Below are 16804 nucleotides of genomic sequence, written 5' to 3' on the forward strand. Positions count from 1 at the left end.
CTAAGGTGTCTTACACTTCAACTTAAAAAGAGGCGCAGGTTGAAGTGTGCCACAGAAGAGCAGATGAAGATGCATAGTGTTCTCGCTCTCTGGCACAGTGTCAGAACATCTCGTTAGGGAGCAATTTGGTGCATCCTGAAAAAAGCCAATATTCCCATTTTCCAATTAATTAAAAGACACAGCTGCTGATTGTGTGCTACTGCCCAGGGCCAAATGAATAAAGGTCAGACAAGGTATAGTGTGTCGGTAAGTGTGTGTAATATGAATACACACACACACACACACAGAGGAAGCAAAGTTGCTATCCAACTTGGAGGTTAGAGAGATGATGTAGTGCGCTAAAATGTGTGCTCGTGTGCACTGAAGCAGAAAACATTCGCTGGTTTCTTCTCCGACAGCAGAAAGATTTTCCGACAAGCAAGCGTTAGCCCCGCCCACATCTCACCATGTGACTGCTGCTTGACCAGTGAGCACCTTACATCATGTCTACAGAAAGAAACATTAAATAACACTCATCTTGGAGACTCGATACAATATGGCTACGCCGACACCAAACAAGAACGGGATATTTGCACATATAAGGCTGTGTTGTCATATCTGAAAGTGCGGATTAAACTTTTCCCGGTGAGATGAAATTTGACTTTTTTTTTTTTTTTTTTTTTTTTTTTATTCCTAGCCTTGCGCAAACAGAAGAGTATGATCCTTTAAAGTGAGGGATTTTTTTTTTCCCCCAGGGATGACACAGACTGTGATACGGGCATTATGTTCCTGCGTGCACATTATCATACGGCGTTTTAAGCAGTGGCTAATTAGCATTTGTCGTGAGAAGTTCACTGACACAACATAGTGACGTCGTCAGTCTCCACTTCAGACAGATAATTCATCTGAAAACCCACAAGGGGAAAAAAGACTACAGGAAAGTTCTGTCCAGGTATTGCTACAGTGGAATGATTAGTCCATTCAGCCGCCAAGGTGTTTGAGACCAAACTGACAGAATACACTCCTGCCACTGTTCATAATTATTGCTCTTTAGATAATTTACTGCACTCAGACAAAGATGTTCAAGAAATAATGAACTGAAATGGGATCAACAAGCATTTACATGCTAAAGTATCTCTCATTGAGATGAGCTCAGCATGTTTTTTTAAAATAAAAACGATAGCAACAGTAAGAAATGTTTGTCAGGTTTATTTATGAACATTATACAATATGTATATGCACATTATCTGCGTTTTTTTCCCAATTTACATCGTATAAAGTTAAATGTTGTTGTCAGAGCCAGCGAATCTTTGTAATCCAAATGTAGAATTAATTTTTAGTTTAAAGAGGTCCTTCTTTATCAAGTCTATCTTTCCTTTCAATTGAATGTTTTCATGCACTGCTGTTTCAGGCTTCGGGGACAGTGCACATAATCACGGAGTTCAACATCGCTAGGTAATCTGCAGCAGCCTGAAAAGAATTGAGAAATACGATGTAAGTGTTGGAACCCAGCAATATTCATGATGTTGTGCTGCTTTTGAAAGGGAAATCTATCTTTATTAAGGCTTCAGACAATGAACATCTGTGATGGTTAGTTTGGGCAACTCCTTCCTGTAGCCATTTCCCTCTGGTGATTTTTCAAAACGAGAAAAGACGGAGCCATATTTCCGGCACGACGGAAGATGATGTGCTAAGAGCCCACTGGATGAATGTTTCAGGAGATGATTGATTTGAGTAGTGATGTTGAGGAAGTCTAAAGGGCAAGGAAGAAAATCTGAAAGGAAGAGAAAAGTGTTAAGGAAGTAAAGAAAGGAGGAGATGAAGGAGCGAGGGATGGAAGAAACAAAGGAAAGAAGGAATGAAGGAGGGGATGAATGAAGAAATAAAGGAGGGAAGCCCAATGAAGGAAGGAGGAATAATCAAAAAAGGAAAGAAGGGGAGAAAGGAAAACACTATGAAAATGAAAGGGAGGAGGGACAGAAGGAAGGATGGAAGAAAAGTGCAAAGAAAAAAAGGAAGGCAGGAAGGGATGGAAGGATGGTAGGACAGAATAAAGAAAAAGAAGGAAAATGGGAGGAAGGACAGATGGAATGTGGTCGGAAGGAAGTAACACAGAGAATTAGGGATTTAAGAAGCAAGAGAGGGAAAAGAAGAAGGGAGTTAAGGAAAAGAAAAGGAAGGAAAGGGAATAAATGAAGGGAAGAAAGGACTTGTAGGGGATAAAGAAGAGAAGGAAGGTAGGAATAGATGGAATGAAGATAGGAACGATGAAAGAGCGGAATTGAGGATTTAAGAAGCAAGGAAGGTAGAATGTAAAGAGGGAGTTAAGGAAGATGGCAGGAAGGAAGGAAGGAGGAGGAAGAGAAAGAAGGACAGACAGAGGGAAACACGGAGAGACGGTGTGGAGGAAGATGGAGTGAAGGTCAAGCAGGACTTGTGGATTTATCAAAAATGACGTGAATGGAGGGAGGAAGGAAGGAAATTCGCCTCTCAATTGGCCATTGAGTTACACACACCGGCTCGGTTTTCATGACTGGCGCAAGTCCAGCGCTGCGCTTGGCTCAACGCTAAGAGGGGCAGGCTAGACCCGCTTTTGGCACTTTTGTCGGCGCAATTACAATGCGACATCTGCGCTGGTGAGGGCGCCACCACCGCCGGCTTCTAATCTCTCCAATCGAAGCTGGTTCTTTCCTCCACTTTAAAAGTGGCGCAAATAGTCTCGCACGGTGACGTCATATATGAGGACCCCGTCACTCGTGCAAGACTGGAGCATTGAACGTCAGCAGTATTCCTTTATGAAATAAAGAATGAGCTGGTGAAAAACCGCTGGCAACTTAAATACTGTCTGTCCGTGAACCTCATTGATCTACAGCCCAATGAGCCCACTGTCTTTGTCTTGGCTGCTCAGCACAACTTGGCTCAGTCGACAAGAAGATTTGCATGGATTTCTGCCAGATTCTTTTTATTAAACACATTCACTGCCATTGACGGCTTTAGAAGTCAAATATCCACGTTAACTGGGAAGGCTGGCAGTGCAAGGGTTAATATCTTTTTACACTTGTGACAGTTAAAAGCTTTTACGACAGCGCCATTGTTTGCTATGGTGATAAACACCTTCGAGGTTGCACTCCATGTAAAGCGGAACAGGTCACAATCATGTTTTTTGTCTGCGTGTTAATTCCTGGATGTTGCGGTACACACAATATATACTACACGACACTGAACACAACGCACACTACATGCACCGTGGTTGTTTCCAGGTTGCATGTTAATAGGTTTTGTGCCGGCGGCTTCGGCACACTGACTTTACTTTAATCTGCTGCCCACACACTCAAGTCTCAGGACGGTAGGAGAGGAAGACGTGGGCGGGCAACACACACACACAAACAAAGACATATACACACACCTTGGACGAGGAATGAGCCAATAGGGACAGGTGGTGTCATGGAAGTGCGTGTGTGCGTGCATGCGTGCGTCTGCATGTGCGTGTGTGTGTGTCATACTAGAAGTGTTAAATGTGAGGCTAAATGTTGTTTTCGTGCCAGTCACAATACGTTAAAGCTCCACGATGATGCAATAAATCACATTTTTCCATCCCTCCATCTTTCTTCCCCTCATTCTGTGTTTCCTTCCCTTCTTTCATCCTTAATCCTCTCTCCTACCTTTCTGCTTTCCTTCAGTCATTCCTTTCTTTTTTTCCTTTGATCCTTCCTTCCTTTCTTGCTGCCATGGTGGACATTTCATTATATATTTGGCTATAGCATAACTAGCTGCTGTGTTCATATTCCATACAGATGTGCCTGAAGCCAATGTAAATATACATCTTGCTGTGTTCGTCTTATTTACATCACACTTTGCTGAGCTTGTGTTACTTACTTTGTACTTTGTGTTTCTTACTTATTTGATGTCATGCAAAGAAAGGAGCATGGAAAGACAAGACTGGCAACCACTGGCCAATTGCTGCGGGAGGGGTGGGGTCATTACAGTATGTTCCTTTTTTCTCACAAAAACAACAGTCGGAATTAGAGAAGGAAACAAAGAAGGGATGGGAGGAAGCGAAGGAGGGTGCATGGGAAGAACTGAGAGGAATCAAAGGACCCCCCTAAATCCCCCAAGGAAGTAATGAAAGAAGCAATGAAGGAAGGAAAGGAGGAAGAAAAATGCAGAAATGGACAGAAGGATGAAGGAGGGTAGGACACAAGTAAGGAATAAGGGAAGGAAGAAGATAAGGACAGAATGGATTGTCGGTACCCCCCTACCCACCACTGAGGACTTGCACGCTGCCAGAACTAAGACAAGAGCGTGCAAAATCCTCTCGGACCGTCTGCACCCCGGTCACCAGCTCTTCCGGCTCCTTCCCTCAGGTAGGCGCTACCGAGCAACGCAAACTAGAACTAGTAGACATTCCAACAGCTTCTTCCCTCTTGCGATCAACTTCTTAAAGACCTAACCTATAATTCCATTACAACAAGCTGGCAATTTTTTGACTTGAGTTCGTTGTCACATTTCTGTGGGGCCAATTATGTATTACTCGTGCACTCACTGTAGTTGTCTCGCCATGCTGCACTATTTGCATATACTGGCCACTCATGCCAGAGTAGCATCTGCTCCATTTGCACACTGATTGAGGAGTATCTGCAACATTTGCACAACCGACATTGTCCCAGATGATCGCACTACTCGTCACTTTAAACCGCATACACTCCTTGAAGTCTCAGCGCCCTTTGCACAATGGTCATTGCACCGGACTATCGCAATATTAGTCGTTCGAACTGCTCTAAGTGCTAGAGGACTCTGCATCTTTTTGCACAATTGTTTTTTGTCAATGTCTTTATGTCCCCAAAGTGTTCTGTAAATTGACTGTCTGTTGTACGAGAGCGGCTCCAACTACCGGAGACAAATTCCTTGTGTGTTTTGGACATACTTGGCAAATAAAGATGATTCTGATTCTGATTCTGATTCTGATGATGGAAGGAGGAAGGCAAAGAAGCAAATAAGGAAAGAAGGATGAATGCAGGGAAGGGAGGAAGGAAGGGTGGATGGAATGAAGAGGGAAGAAAGAAGCCACATAAAGGGGTGAGGGAATGAATGGGGATGGAAGGAATGAAAAACAAAAGTAAGAGAAGAAAATGAATGATGGAGGGGTAAGGAAGGAGTGAAGGAAAAGGAATGATGGAATGAACTAGGGAAAGAATGAACGAAGGATGTATGGAGAGAACGGAGGTAGGAAGGAATAATGCAATGAAGGAGACTACAGGGGGAAAGAGGGAAGGAAGGAATGGGGGAAGGAAAAAAGAGGAAGGGAAAGAAAGCAGGCAGAAGTCACTAATGAAGGACAGAAGTAGGGAAGAAGGGAAAGAAGAAGACAAGGAAGGAGGGAAGGAAATACAGGTGAAAAGGAAGGCAGGAATTAAGGATTTAAGTGTGACTGAAAGGAGAAAGGAAGTAGGGAAAGAAGGAACTATGAACTATGAAAGGAAAAAGGGAATGAATGAAGGAAAAAAGAACAGCAGGAATTAAGAGGGATGGAAGAAGCAAAGGAAGGAGGAAAGAAGTAACTGAAGTAAGGAGTAAGGGAAGGAATAAAAGAAGAATGAAGAGGTGAGGAAGTAATGAAGGACAAAAGGAGGGAAGGACAGAAGGAAGGTACGAGAGAAGGGAGGAGATAAGGAAGGATAGTGGGAACGATGGAAAGAATCAAGAAAGGATAGCTGGAGGGAATGGAGAAAGGAAAGAATCAGGGAAGGAAGGAGCTGGGGAAAGGAAGGACCGAAGGAAAAAAGGCTGGTAGGAGTGAAGGAAGGAAGGAGTGAAGGAAGGAAGGAAGAAGCAGAGTCGGGAAGGAGAAGAGAAGCAAATGAAGGCAGGAGTGAGGCGTAAGTGTGCTCTATTACACAGCGTGCATGAGCGCCTATGATGTGACACTCGTGAGTAGAATCCCTGTGTGAGTATTGTGAAGCATTCAGTGGAAGAGCGAGAGACAACCAGACAGGAAGTGAAGGCCCTCATTCCTATTCACCACCTGCGACCGGCGCACATCAGCGTGGTCAAAGGGCGACCGGCCCATGCATGCAAATTCAATCCGTGGAGAAATAAAAGCGGGAGCGAGACGGGGAAGAAAAAATAAGGAATTGAGCAAAATGGCATTAGCCAGGGAAACACTTTGACCTGCACCACACACTCACACGCACGCCAATCCGGATGAGACTTCAGCTCAGCGGCCACTAGAAGAATCCAGAAGGACGTTTTGCTTTGTTCTTTGGCTTTTGAAAAGGCAGCGATGGCAAAGCTGACAAATGTGATAGAGGGCGGCAAGGAGGTGTAGTTATGAGAGGTGGAGAGGAATGAAGGTGTACGTAGGAGAGAAGGAGGGGGGCATGGAGGTGTAATGAGGAGAGGAGGATGTGGCAGTAAGTTGGTGTAGTTGGAAAAGGAAGGACAAGGACAAGTAGTTAGGAGGCCAGGAAGAGGCATAGAGGTGTAGTAAGGGGATGAGGAGGACTGGAGGGGTAGTTAGGAGAGGCAGATGAGGATGGTTAAGGAGGTTCCTCTTTATCAAGTCTATTTTTTATTTTTATTTTTTTGGGGGGGGGGGGGGGGTTGTGTAGGTATAGATAGGAGAAGAGGACAAGGAGGCCAGGAGGCATAGCTAGGAGCTTCCTCATCCTCCTCTCTTAAGTACACCTCCATACGGCTTCCTCCGCTCCGACTTACTCCTCACCTTCTTACTACACCTCCTTTTGTCCTCATCCTCCTCTCAGATCTCCTTGTCCCCTACTCTCCCTACTACCCCTTCATCACTCCTTAATATCCTCTTCCTAACTACACCTCCTTGCCCCCTCCTTTCCATATTCAACATCCCTCCATCATGCATACTATATTCTCATTTTCTTTCTGCCGGAATGAATCAATTCCCTGGACTGTGATTATGCGAGCAGCGGCAGCAGTGATTTTTGCACCCGCTTTAATCGCAGCGTTCATTAGCCTAATTAAAAAGTGTGACGAGAGGCTGCGGGTGAGTGCCGGCGAGTGGAAAGAGTCCGTCGGGAATCCCCCGAGAGCCATCGAAGGCGGTGGGAGGGTGTCGTTATTGGACGGGAGGCGGCAGAGATGGAAGAGGGAGGGATGAAGAAGAGGACGCAGGAAGTGTGTAATTACAAGAGGAGGCAAAAGCATATTTACAGTATGAGAGGAAGAAGATGAGGAGTCGAGGAAGTGCGGTTAGTAGTTGTAATTGATGCAGAAGGTGGAGTGGAGCGATGAGGGTGAGGAAGAGGCATGGAGGTATAGTTAGGAGAAGAGGTGAAGAGGAGGAGGTATAGAGGGCATAGTTTAGACAGAGTAGTAGTTAGGAGGAGGTAGCCACAAGTTGTAGTTATGAGATGAGGAGGAAGACAAAAAAGATCTTAGAATGTACTTAATTCCAACATCAGGTGCACACGATTAAAATGCGTTAAACATATATTTATAATAATAATAATAATAATACATTATATATATATAAACAAATAATACACAAATGATATAATAACAATATATTAATATATAATATACTAAATATATTGTTTGATTATTTTTCAGGAAAAGAGGGGAAATTATGTCAGTTTGCCACTTTTTAATCATGCAAAACCAAATACAAAGTACTTTTCAGATGGAGGAGGGGGGAGGTCTAATTAGGAGATGGAGGAGGAACGAGATGTAGTTGGGAGAATAGGTAAAGTGGAAGAGGAGGAGAAAAAAGGAGGTGTAGTTAGGATAAGAGGAGGGGAAGAAGGAAGCAGGGAGCATGTAGTTAAGGGAGGAGGAGGAGGTGTATTCAGGAGGACGAAAAGGCAGGCAGTGCAGATGAGGAGGGAGGAAGGTGTACTAAGGAGAGGTGCAGTTTGGAGAAGACGAAGATGAGCGGGATGAGGTGTAGTTAGGAGTGCAAGATAAGGATGAGGGGAAAGGAGGTGTAGTTAGGTGAAGACAATGAGGAGGAAATAAGGTGTAGTGAGGTAAAGAGGAGGGAGAGGAGGTATAGTCAGGAGAGAAAGTCCAAATGGAGGCAAGGCATGAAGACAGAAACCATGTTTTGACAGTAGAACAAGTTCTGTGTTAGCGAAGAGGAAAAATTATGCAGGAGGGAGGGATGGAGGGAGCAAGCGAGGGAGGGAGGGAGGGAAGGAAGGAAGGAAGGAAGGAAGGAGGACGAGATGAGAAAGCGGGAAAGGGGCCGATGATTTAATGGAGGAGAGGCAGATGAAGAAGAGGGAGGGGCCGGAATAATGGATGAGAGGCACAAAAGGCTGCATAAGCACATTTGACAAGTCATCAGTCACTACAGCAAACGAGCAGAGCACTTCATTAACATGCCGCCTTCTGCTTTACAGGCCACCATCAAGAAAGGAAAGACTGGAAGGAAGGAAAGACTAGAAGGAAGGAAGGAAGGAAGGAAGGAAAGAAAGACGAGAAGGAAGGAAGGAAGGAACCCACCAACCATACAGATGAAACACCACAAGCAGGAATACAAGGGAAGCCCCAGAAAGCTGCAGAGAGGAAGGAGGGGGAGGAGAGGCCTTTGAAGGGAAACCCCGCTGCACGGATCTCCTTTTCCTCATCCTCGCATCAATGCTTCACTTGCTCACCAGTGACCCAAAAATGTACACACGCTTGCCAGCAAAGTAACTAAATTATGTATTCACACACACAAAAACGTGTATTTGATCAAAATGCGGGCCATTTAACACTACAGCATCTGTGCTCCCGGCACTGCAGTGCTCCACGGATTGCAACAGAACCAACTTTGAACATTTCTGACCCATTGGGACCACCGTAGTTCAAGCTCAACCCCATTTGCTAATTCTGTTGCCAACCAAAACAGCACCACCGAACAAGGCATGTAAATAGTTCTACCGCACTAATTTCCTAACATAATATTGTGGCCCTCTAATACCCTTTAATAAACACTACCCTTTTGAACTCTGTTGCTAACCAAAACAGCAGCACCTAGCAAGCTGCATAAACAGTTCCTTTCAACTAAAAGCACTTTTAGCGCCAGACTGCCACATTTCCAGAAATATTTGTACGCTGTTGCTAACCACAATTGTAGGCACATTAACTGTCCCTTTAAATTATGACCACCACGACTACTTCTATCTTCATTTTCTCAACTAGTGGCTGTCCCTTCAATACACGTCTCCCTCTGGGACTGCTGAGCCCATTTGAAATCTGCAGCTAACAAAAACAGCAGCACAATCCCGACTTCTACTGCCATACTCAAATAGTGGGTGTTCCTCTAATAGATGACGTGAGTCATTTATTTGCGGGGTGTGTCATCACTGCAGACGCTGCACCGATCCGCCTGTCGATCTCCCGTTCCATTCGTCCCTCATTCGTGAACAAGACCCCAAGATACTTGAACTCCTCCAGTTGGGATAGGATCCCCTCGCCGACCCGGAGGGGGCACGCCACCCTTTTTGCGACTGAAGACCATGGTCTCAGATTTGGAGGTGCTGATTCTCATCCCAGCCGCTTCACGCTCGGCTGCGAGTTGGAGATCCCGGCTTGTTTTACACTCCGCTTGACATTTATTGTAATAACACTGCTCATATTGGTTCATACTCTTTCACAAATGTACCCATGCCTATCTGCAGCCACAACATGCGGACATTATCCAACATTTCCACGACATGTACTGTATTATTGAGTTGAATTGTATGTAGGCTCCTACTGTTAGTGTATTGTATTGTAACCCGGTATTGATGGTTTGCAAACGCAACGAGAGCAAATTGCGGGCTATGAGGCGCATGCGCACAACTGTCCGGTTGGCTTGGGACTTATAGAAAGCGTATGTCAGTGCAGCAGTTGATTTAGTTCCATATGAAACAAAAAAAACTAAAATAAATTTTGAATGCTGCGTTTGAATTGTTACGCTGCTTCGGTGGTCCATATGCTAACCGGCCGGCGTCTCATCAACTTTTATGGCTTCTTTATGAATAAAACAGCGGTGGTGATGCGCGGTGCTGGTACGTGCGCGCTCCCGCCAGCGAAAGTGCGTACGGGAATCAGCTCCCGGAGGCAACTTTGCGGGCGCGTGCACGTCATTGTGCCTGGCGCGATGGATGGACTGACGCGCGGCTTCTGGAAGCTTCGTTCTGCTGACGCGCTTCATTCTGACACTTCATTCTGACACGCGTGCGCGAGCTCGCACGCGCACGGAGCACACACACGTACACACACAAGCGACGAGCACCACGGATGCAAATCCAACGTGTTCGTCTTACCTTGTCTTCTCCGGAGTGATGGTGGTGGTGGTGGTGGTGGTGATGATGGTGGTGGTGGTGGTGGTGGTGGAGATGAAGGCGCAGAAGGACGTGCACGCGACATGTGCACCACCACTGAGGAAGAGCAGCAGCATCATCATCACCAGCAGCACGTCCCGCCTCGGCCCGACCACAACTCCCCGCCCCTCACTCGCTTTTTGCCTCTCTCTCTTTTGACACACACACACACACACACACACACACACACACACGTGCGCGCAAGAAGGAGATGATGAAAGAAGAAGACTGTGGAAGAAAAAGGAGACAAGGAATGGAGGAGGAGATGGATGAAGTTAAAGGAGCTTTGTTTTAGTGGAGACCATCACTAAGGACAGGAGGACACAAGGACAGAGGAGGAGAGACAGAAGTGACGAGGAAAGGAGACAAGCGGAAAGGAAAAGAAGTAGACAAGAGGAGAAGAAGAAATAAGGAAACAAAAACCACACTACTAAACCTGGATCTGAGATTCGACTTCCCGACGGACCCTCCTCTCCAGCACCCCTTACCAGGGAGGCTGAGGAGTGTGATCCCCCTGTAGTTGGAACACACCCTCCGGTCCCCCTTCTTAAAAAGGAGGACCACCACCCCAGTCTGCCAATCCAGAGGCACTGTCCCCGAAGTCCATGCGATGTTGCAGGGGCGTTTCAACCAGGACAGCCCCACAACATCCAGCGCCTTTAGGAACTATGGGCGAATCTCATCCTCCCCCGGGGCCTTGCCACCGAGGAGCTTTTTAACCACCTCGGTGACCTCAACCCCAGAGACAGGAGAGCCCGCCTCAGAGAACTCAGACTTTGCTTCCTCATGGGAAGGTGTGTCGGTAGAATTGAGGAGGTCGGCGAAGTATTCGAAGTCGAGGTCAGCAGCGCCCCATCCCCACTATACAGTGTTGATGGTGCACGGCTTCCCCTCCTGAGACGGCGGATGGTGGAGCAGAATTTCCTCAAAGCCGTCCGGAAGTCTTTCTCCATGGCCTCACCAAACTCCTCCCATACCCGACTTTTTGCTTCAGCGACCACCAAAGCTGCATTCCGCTTGGCCAGCCGGTACCCATCAGCAATGGAGGCGCGGAACATGGTCCACTCGGACTCAATGTCCCCCACCTCCCCCGGAACATGAGCAAAGTTCTGTCGGAGGTGGGATTGAAACTCTTTCTGACAGAGGATTCTGCAAGACGTTCCCAGCAGACCCTCACAATACGTTTGGGCTTGCCACGTCGTACCCGCATCTTCCCCCACCATCGGAGCCAACTCACCACCAGGTGGTGATCAGTTGACAGCTCCGCCCGTCTCTTCACCGGAGTGTCCAAGACATGCGGCCGCAAGTCCGATGACACGAACACAAAGCCGATCATCGAACTGCGACCTCAGTTGTCCTGGTGCCAAGTGCACGTGTGAACACCATTATGCTTGAACATGGAGTTCGTTATGGACAATCCGTGATGAGCACAGAAGTCCAATAACAGAACACCGCTCGGGTTCTGATCGGGATCTTTGAGGAAAGTAGCCTGCCACGTTATCCCACGGGTAATTCTTGCAGATTCATTTCCGCATATATAAATGGGTATAGTCAGCTCAATTTTGTATTTCTGGCACCACGAATGTTTGAAAAGACTTCCTATGGATGACAGAGGCGTTTCTGTAGGTGGCATTGTGTAACAGACACGGACTATGGGTGGCTCTCATAATGTCAGATGACGAGAGTCTCCCAGAAAAGAGCCCAGTGTCGTCGAATGCCAGAAGGCGATCATCAAGCATCACCAAAATTGATGTGGACATCCCTATTTATGCCCATTTACACCTCTGAACAGCACTAGCGGGCACCTGCCTCCCTCTACTTTCCGCACTATGTTTCCGTGTGTGTGTGTGATGTGCCCCTTCGCTTGGCCGCAATACCCTTTTTTCAGAAACGGGACATGCACCCCCGTTCTCGGGATGGAAAAGGTCAATCAGCGCCATTAAGACCCATACTTCCTTTAAAGAGAGAAGGTGAGAGTAAAGAAAAGGGTCAAAGGTCAAATGAAAGCATAGGTACATGACAAAAGGAAACAAGAATGAAAGGATCTTCTATAGAAACCAGATAGAGAAAGAGGATGCAAGGAAAGAAGGCAAACAACCGCCACCGAGGTCTTGCAGTCGTCTTCTTTTCGTTTCAGCTTGTCCCGTTGGGGGTCGCCACAGCGTGTCATACTTTTCCATGTAAGCCTATCTCCTGCATCCTCCTCTCTAACACCAACTGCCCTCATGTCTTCCCTCACGACATCCATCTACCTTCTCTTTGGTCTTCTTCTAGCTCTTTTGCCTGGCAGCTCCATCCTCGTCATCCTTCTACCAATATACTCACTATTTCTCCTCTGGACGTGTCCAAACCATCGAAGTCTGCTCTCTCTAACTTTGTCTCCAAAACATCTAATGTTGGCTGTCGCTCTGATGAGCTCATTTCTAATTTTATCCAACCTGGTCACTCCGAGAGCGAACCTCAACATCTTCATTTCCGCCACCTCCAGCTCTGCTTCCTATTGTCGCTTCAGTGCCACTGTCTCCAATCCGTACATCATGGCTGGCCTCACCACTGTCTTATAAACTTTGCCCTTCGTCCGAGCAGAGACTCTTCTGCCACATAACACACCTGCGACCTCCCTCCACCCTTTGTAGCCGTTCCTCTTCTCTTTCTGCCTAGGAACGCGCTTTCCACCTCTCCTTTGTCTTCGACCCACAGTAGCTGAATCTGTATGGAAATCTTTGGATAAATGCTCATATTTGTTTGAACAAGGTCTAAGCCGGATGCCCTTCCTGACGCAAGCCTCTGCGTTGATCTGGCCTTGTGACCGGCGTACAATTTGCACTGGCTTGTGCCCCCCATAGAGCTGCCACCGAGGTCTTCCAGTAAAGAAGTAAAAACACATTGAGGTTCTGTTTTGTGTCTCCTGAGCAAACACGTCAGCGTCCACTTCCTGCTGCGTCCAAGTATGGACATAAATGTCAACATAAAAGTCCTCCATTGAAAATAAACACTTCATGTTAAGACAAAATATAAGTAAACCTCTCCTCCACTGCGTCACTGAGCGGAGTGCAGAGGAGACCTCTGCCAAGGCCCAACAACTGCACCAAATTGTACACGTTAACCTCCTAAATAGAACTCAAGCATGAACTTAACCCAACTTAGCAGAAGTTTTGTTTAAAATAAATAATGGGTAGGTACTTTATTTACAAAAAAAAAATAAAAAATTAAAATTATTGAAAATCAATCTTAATTTTTTAGGACGTTATTTATTTTATTTTCTTTAAATGTAAAAGGATAAAAATTAAAACGTAATTAGTAGCTTTTTGTTGGATTTATCTCACCAAACATTATAATGAATAAACACAAAAGGAATGAAGACGTTGGTCATTTTACTCATGAGGAGGGCGCATGGGAGATTGTTCAGATTACAGCCTCTCAACACGCTCTAAACAATCTCTCCCGTCGCTCCTGCATTTATTTGAAAATAGGGAGGTTTCTAAGTTTACAAGACATAACGTACTAAGCTACAAGACACAACACACTAAGGGTAGGGTTTCAAGGTGAAAACATGGCACCTGCCACGTCCCGGCCACGTCCTTCTCTCAGATGATTCCTGCTGAGTCATCTTCTTGAAGGCGAGACATCTTTCTTTCTAAACATTGTCCATAATACTAATGCAAGCTAAGCAAATAAATGATAACTTCTACAATATATCTAACATTTCCCTCCTGTTTATCATGTATTTGCACAAATTCTCATATCATCTTACAGTCACTTCATTTCGATTTTTTAACTGTAGAATCATTTTTATGAAACAAATACATTTATACTCAGAGTAAATTTGTCATACATGAATTTTGTAGTCTAAACATCGTAATCATCTGAATCAGGAAACAAATCAGTTAAAGCAAAATCATCATCATCATCATCATTATCTTTATCATCAAACAGTAATGGATACATCATCTCCATACGGTTCTCCATGGGGTTATGGCTGTGGTGATTAATTTACTGATTAAAGCCCGAATGCATGGGATACAACAACATCCACAAAATGTCAGAATGGCTGCAAAAACAGCAATTGATATCAATATTGGTGAAATTAGGGTTTTATATTTACCAAAAACGCCCCTCCAGCTGTCCCACAAGGAGTGTTGATTGAGGGTCCGTAGACCATCGATGGCTCTGGTCAAGCTGCCATCTGAAGCAGTATTGTTTGTTCTCCAAACATACCGCAAACACCTCCCTCTCTTGCGAGGAGTGTGTCGACAGCTATGCGGTTTTGGAACGTCCTTGAAGAGGTAGCTTTGAGCTGCTCATGCACAGCTTCCAACCCACTCTGAGTCCAATTTCCTAATCTCTGTACATTGAAGTGGATATAGTTTATCCCATCAACATTTTTATTAATCGTACACCACCAGCATATGAAGTCCTCCTGCAACTTGGTCAGCTAATTTGTATTGATTAGGAACCCCATGAGGAACACCTATGGCGTTGATGTATATTTTATGTTGGATAATTTTGCCTCTGCCAGGATAAATCTATTTTTTGTCTATGTTCGAGATTGGACAAAAACATTGGTGCCCTTTCCATTAAATCTTGAACAGGCATAGGGTATACTGACACATGCAATATCAAAGTGATAATAGTTCACAATCCAGATCTTTAGGTAATCTATCAAACAGTCTATCATCTCCGGACCACCACCAGCTGCTGCTCCGTGATACTGGCATAAATTTTGGTCCGACTTTTAAGGTTACTTTACACCGTGTGTCGTTAAGTGGTCCTATTTATTTTTTTTTCCTTTACTAATCATGTTTATACAAGTGAAATTATTCGGTGCTACTAAAATAGAATTTTGTCCCGAAACTCCTGTGACTACAAGGAACCAATCATAAGTAGTTATGTTATTAACCATTAAAATGTGTTCACTTTTCTTTGAAGTTTTTTAATGGCATTTCTGGTTCAACACGGTTGCCATAACACAATGCTACTCGGAAGTGGGGATCTTTTCCGCCAGAATATGCCCACAAACTCATCATCAAACACACTGGGTGACTTGATTTGTATTTCAATATTAAACTATGGGCCATTTTGCTTATGTTAAACTTCTTTCTATATTCTTTTGCTATTTTTTTGTGACCAACTGGACCATTCATAACCTGTTTCACCTATCCTCAATTCTGCCCATTCTCTTGAGCATCATTGGTGAGAGCCGCATATGGAATTATGATTAAAGTATCTTGATTTTGGGGGGCACAAAATATTAAACTGTTTTGCCGCTTTTGGAGGTCATGCCCACAGTTCTGATCATCAACTGTACTCCTTTTGGTACGAGTTAATGCTTCCAAATTTTTTATTATTGGGTTGGTCATATTGGTCCAGTTGGTAGGTGATTTCCTATCTAAAAAATGCGTTGTATCATTTATGGTGGGACGTCATGTACCACAAAACAAAATCAACACTATAGTAACCAAAGTTGCTATGTAACAACTCATCGAATCTCGTAACCAACGCGGGTGTGCCATTCTGCTGAGTTCTCACTAAACGGGTTGGTGTCTTTTTTCTTCACTGACCAGCAAGCGTTTTCAGAATCTACACATCTGCTCCCGCTCCGTTATCAGACTTTTGCTCACCTTCCCTATTTGAGTACTCAGCTGAAATGACTCTTTTACAGTGTGTTAAATGAACCCACGTGTTTCTTTCTGCTATTTTTTATTGTCCCATTCATTCTTTCCACGAGACCTGCACTCTGAGGGTGGTGGTAAGCACAATGGTTTTTCAAATTGATGTGGAACATGGTTCCTATTTTATTGATTATTTGATTTACAAAATGAGTCCCATTATCACTGTAAATGGTTTCAGGTATGCCATATTTTGGAATGATGTCTTTACATAGTGCTTTTGCCACCGTCAGAGCATCAGGTGATTTTGTTGAGAATAATTCGATCCATTTAGAAAATGCATCTATGATAACCAAACAATACTTTTTTCCTTCACTTTGGTTTAATTCAATATTCCTCTCCTGGGCCTCAAATTGCCTTGTGGATTATACCTAGCACAAATCATACATGCTCTACAAATTATTATTATTATTATTTTAATAGGAATTAAAACCATAAGTTGTATAATATTGATTTATCTGTCTTACCATCCCTCCTGTTGAGACATGTGACACAGCATGGCTCAATATAGCAGCCCATTTGAATAGTTTTTTTTTTTTTTTTTTTTTTCTCTTTGCTAATGTAAATTTCATTTTGTAGTTTTGCACTTTGAATTGCGTTCTTGTTGTGGAACCCTCTTACTGGCTATCAGTATAGATTGTACCATCTTTATTTATTTTTAGTTTGCATGCCTCGGTTAATGCTACTAATTCAGCAGTTTGTTCGGCCAATTCCTGACAATCATGCTGCGTGCCTTCATCAGGTAAGGGTGTTAGCGTGGCTGGATTTAAGGTTGTGCATCGCTCAACAGTCAAATGTGGTTGTGACAGCAAGATGGCCATGCAAGATAAATAT

General features: G+C 44.6%; 1 protein-coding gene and 1 long non-coding RNA gene across 4 annotated transcripts in view; both read right to left on the reverse strand.

Moving 5' to 3' along the window:
* Positions 1-10361, reverse strand: part of slc8a2b (solute carrier family 8 member 2b) — a 74332-nt gene extending 63971 nt beyond the window's left edge. For all 3 annotated transcript variants that reach the window (XM_061682747.1, XM_061682748.1, XM_061682745.1), the window contains exon 1: positions 10245-10361. The gene's annotated coding sequence lies outside the window, so the exon portion shown is untranslated. The remainder of the gene's footprint in view (positions 1-10244) is intronic.
* A 3309-nt stretch (positions 10362-13670) lies between these two features.
* Positions 13671-15069, reverse strand: LOC133405545 (uncharacterized). The gene is made up of 2 exons (XR_009768959.1): positions 14407-15069; positions 13671-14280 (listed from the first exon to the last, which is right to left on the reverse strand). It is a non-coding gene; the product is annotated as an uncharacterized LOC133405545 (long non-coding RNA).
* Between the last annotated feature and the right edge of the window lie 1735 nt (positions 15070-16804).

The sequence above is a fragment of the Phycodurus eques genome, chromosome 7, assembly GCF_024500275.1.
Source record: "Phycodurus eques isolate BA_2022a chromosome 7, UOR_Pequ_1.1, whole genome shotgun sequence".
NCBI lineage: Eukaryota > Metazoa > Chordata > Actinopteri > Syngnathiformes > Syngnathidae > Phycodurus > Phycodurus eques.